We start from the raw sequence: 3,500 nt of genomic DNA, 5'->3' as shown, positions 1-3,500 counted from the left end.
GATAAAAGGGTTTCATCACCCCAGAAAGTTCTTTAGGCTTCTTTCCAGCGAACCCTCCCCCTGCCCACACGCAGGCAACCCCGGTTCTGCTTTCTGTCCCCATAGATAGTTTTTGCTCGCTCTTAAATATCATGTCAATGAAATGACAGAATATGAACACAGACATGCAGTGTTTTTATGTCTGGCTTCTTTTGCTCAACATAATGTTTCTGAGGTTCATCCAAGTTGTAACATGTATCAGTCATTTGTTCTGTATCGCTAAGGGTTATTCCGTTGTGCGGATTGTTCCCCAGCTGGTTTATCCATGCTCTGGTGACTTGGGTTGGATACTTGGGCTGCTCCTGGCTTCTGGTTATTATGAATAAAGAAGTACATTGGTTTTTAATGGCTGTGTCACACATTGCCATAAATTTCGTGGCTTAAAACAACATAAATGTATTATTTCCCAGTTTCTATGGGTTAGGTGTCCCGGTACAGGTTAGAGGGGTCCACTGTTCAGGGTCCCAGCAGGCTGAAATCAAGGTGTTGTTCAGGGCTGGGGTCTCATCTGAACCCCCGGGTCCCCTGCTAAGTTTATAAAATTGCTGTGAAGTTTAGTTCCTTGTAGTTGTAGGACTGCAGTTCTCAGCTGAACATCTGTTCCCTGCCACATGGCTCTCTCCACAGCGTGGCGGTTTGCGTCTTCAAGGCCAAAAAGAGCACATCTGCTACCGTTCAAATCTCTCTGACTTCTGTCTCTGACGGCAGGCCCGCTTTTAAAAGCCTCACCTGATCAGGCCAGGCCCACCCAGGGTGGTGTCCCCTTTTGATTAAAGTCAATTGATTAGGGACATCTGCAACACCCCTCTACCTTTGCCATAAAATAGGAGTGCTAGCTCATCTCGTTCACGCTCTGGTCGTGTACACTGGGGGAGGGGCGTCTTGGGGGCCACCTTGAAATTCTGTCTACTGCAAGCAACGATGAACATTCCAGAGTTTTGTTATTTAAGTGTGTATCTTAGAAAAAGTATTTCTGGCCAAACTAAAATAGCACTATCTCACTTAACAAAACAAATAATTATTTGTAAATGTTATTTTATACCTGGTTGATGTTCAGTGAGGGAAGCTGGTTCGTCCAGAGCAGAATCTGGTCCAGGACCTGGCAGTGTCTCTGGGCACACATCCCTCGGTCGCTTTCCAGCCAGCACAATGCCCTTTACTGTGACTGGTTGAAGGGAGTGGGTCCTCACTGTCTGGATCCGTGTGGCTGCTCCCTTTTGTCACCATTTAGCTTGTTCCTTTGTCTCCATTATAGCCTGTGAACCAGAAAATGTGAAGTTTGATGGACCCAGGTAAACACTATTGGCAGGAACACATGGGAGATGCCGAGGGCTTCAAATTGTATAACATGGGGGGGCCTGTGATTTCTGGTTGTCCTACTGTTGGTTGTGCAGGACTGATTTCTGGGTCAGGGCGGGACAAGCTGACCCCTCCAGTTCTGTTTTTTCCCTCCTGGGCCAGAAGGAAATCTTTCAGGTCTTACTTTGCACAGTTCCAATGTCTGATTATGCATCAGCCCTTTAACTAACGGTTTTAACACATCAGTTGAGAATCCTTGCCTGAATCAGTGATTTCGTTAGGGGTCAAGGGTGGACTTTTGGCCCAGACTTTCCATTCTTCGAGGCCAGGGTTATGGTCTGGAACCTGCCTGGCTTTGGCCTCTGGAGGCTTGACCTTCCCTCAGCTGGGACCATCTGGCTTAGACCCTCAGCAGGCCCAGGGGCACAGGGGATGGGGGATGGGGGGCAGTCTGTAGCAGCCTGTGTGCAAGTCAGGCTTCGGGGATCACTTCACGGAAACCTCCAGGAGGCCAGACGGTGTCATGCGGTGTCCCCAGGCCCTGGGCATGCCATGGCTCTGTCCACTGTTTCTTGACAAATCAAGGAATACACTCATGCTAAGCTGATGACTGAATGCTCATCTAGTCCTGCACTAAGCTCCTGAGCTTCGAGACGTGCCTCTGGCTCCGGGTGCCCCAGTCCTTTCTCATGCAGGAGGCACAGCCACGCACTGGGAACCTCTCCGTGGGCCTCTGACTGGTACCCGCCCCTGCAGGGAGCCCACCTTGATGCTGCTGCCCTCCCTCCACCCAGTGCCAGCAAGCCTGGGCTCTGCCTGGGGCAGAGCTTCCTGAGGAAGAGCCCTGCGCGCCTGCTGGACTGGCCTCTCGGGGATCCTCCCTTGCTCCCTAGGGCCCCACCACAATGCACCAGCCGGGCCAAGCTGCAGCTGGAGATACGGCTGAACGACGACGCTGGCACCGCCACCCACCGGAAGGTGCCCATCAGATAACAAACACGAGGACGCTCAGGCACATTGGGGTGCAGTGCACATTCTCCCCAGACACCGCTACCTCCGCCCTGGCCCACTCCTGGGCGAGGCTCAGCAGCTGGGCTCTGACTCCAGACCAGCTGCCCCCCCCGTAGAGAAGTCTGCCTTTAATTTAGAAGTTCTATTTCTTCCTCTGCGCAAAGTCTTTGTGGTACCAATTAAGGAACACTTTTATCCCCTCCTGTTCGAGGAGTGAGGAATTTGGGGACTTCCTAGAAAATGGGCCCCTTTTCTCACTTGTTACCAAGGCAGGGTGACTTTTTCTTGGGAAGGGCACCTGGTGGAGGCGCTGGCGGGTCCTCCTGGTGATTTGGAGGCTGGCACCTATGGGGGTGCCAGGCTCTGCGCTGAGCTACCTGCACGGTACCTCCTGCATCTTCCCAAACACCCCTCAGGGAGGCCATCGCCTTCGCAGTTTACAGATGGGGAAACCGAGGCTCAGTTTCAGGATGGAAGGGGTCCAGCGTAAGCAACTTGTCACTAAGTGACCGGTTGGTCTTTTCAAGTGTTCGTGTCGCACGAGGGCTTGGCACTGGGCACCTTTGCTGGCAGACTGGACATTCTGCAGAGGCGGTGGCTGCACCCACCTTGGTGAGTGCCAGCTCGTGGTTTTGTTTTTGTTTGTTGTTTTTTTGGCTCATAAACAGCCTCTACTCCTGTCACTGTGGCTACTCCTTTCATGAACCCATTTACCAGCATGGGGGTGCCAGCGACACAGGCCAGCTGACATTGCTGGGCCTGTTCTGTCTGCTTGGTTGTAGTGTCTGTTCCATGGCAGATGCTCTCTGATGGGAGATAACATGAGCTCAGAGATCACACTGCCCTTCCCCAGACCTTGGCCCATACCACCCTTCTGTCCTTTCTCTGTCCAGGCCTCCGGCCAAACAGCCAGCCGCCCGCCACTGCCCGCGCACCCAGATGGTCTCGCCTCGGTGCCTTCTTCCTGCGCAGACGCACGTCGGGGCCCCGCCCAGAGCTCTGCCGCTGGAAGCCGTCTGTCTCCTGTGAGTCTGAGCAGTGTGGACGCTTCGAGCCTGGAGACCCAGCGGGTAACTGGTAAAGTGGGGGCCGGTCCTGCTGAGCCGAGAGGTGGACCACCAGTCTGGAGAGTTCACCGGGGCCTGTCCCGG

At 53.5% G+C, this 3,500-nt stretch overlaps 1 long non-coding RNA gene across 1 annotated transcript; it reads right to left on the bottom strand.

Annotated features, from left to right (window-relative positions):
• Nucleotides 1-201: 201 nt before the first annotated feature.
• LOC118638211 lies at nucleotides 202-2,156 on the bottom strand. Its single transcript, XR_004961078.1, has 3 exons — nucleotides 2,104-2,156; nucleotides 1,082-1,295; nucleotides 202-348 (listed from the first exon to the last, which is right to left on the bottom strand). It is a non-coding gene; the product is annotated as an uncharacterized LOC118638211 (long non-coding RNA).
• Between the last annotated feature and the right edge of the window lie 1,344 nt (nucleotides 2,157-3,500).

This window comes from Molossus molossus, unplaced genomic scaffold (genome assembly GCF_014108415.1).
Source record: "Molossus molossus isolate mMolMol1 unplaced genomic scaffold, mMolMol1.p scaffold_m16_p_21, whole genome shotgun sequence".
Taxonomy (NCBI): Eukaryota; Metazoa; Chordata; class Mammalia; order Chiroptera; family Molossidae; genus Molossus; species Molossus molossus.
The sequence above is the reverse complement of the archived record's forward strand: the minus strand, read 5'-3'. Positions and strand labels throughout refer to the sequence as shown.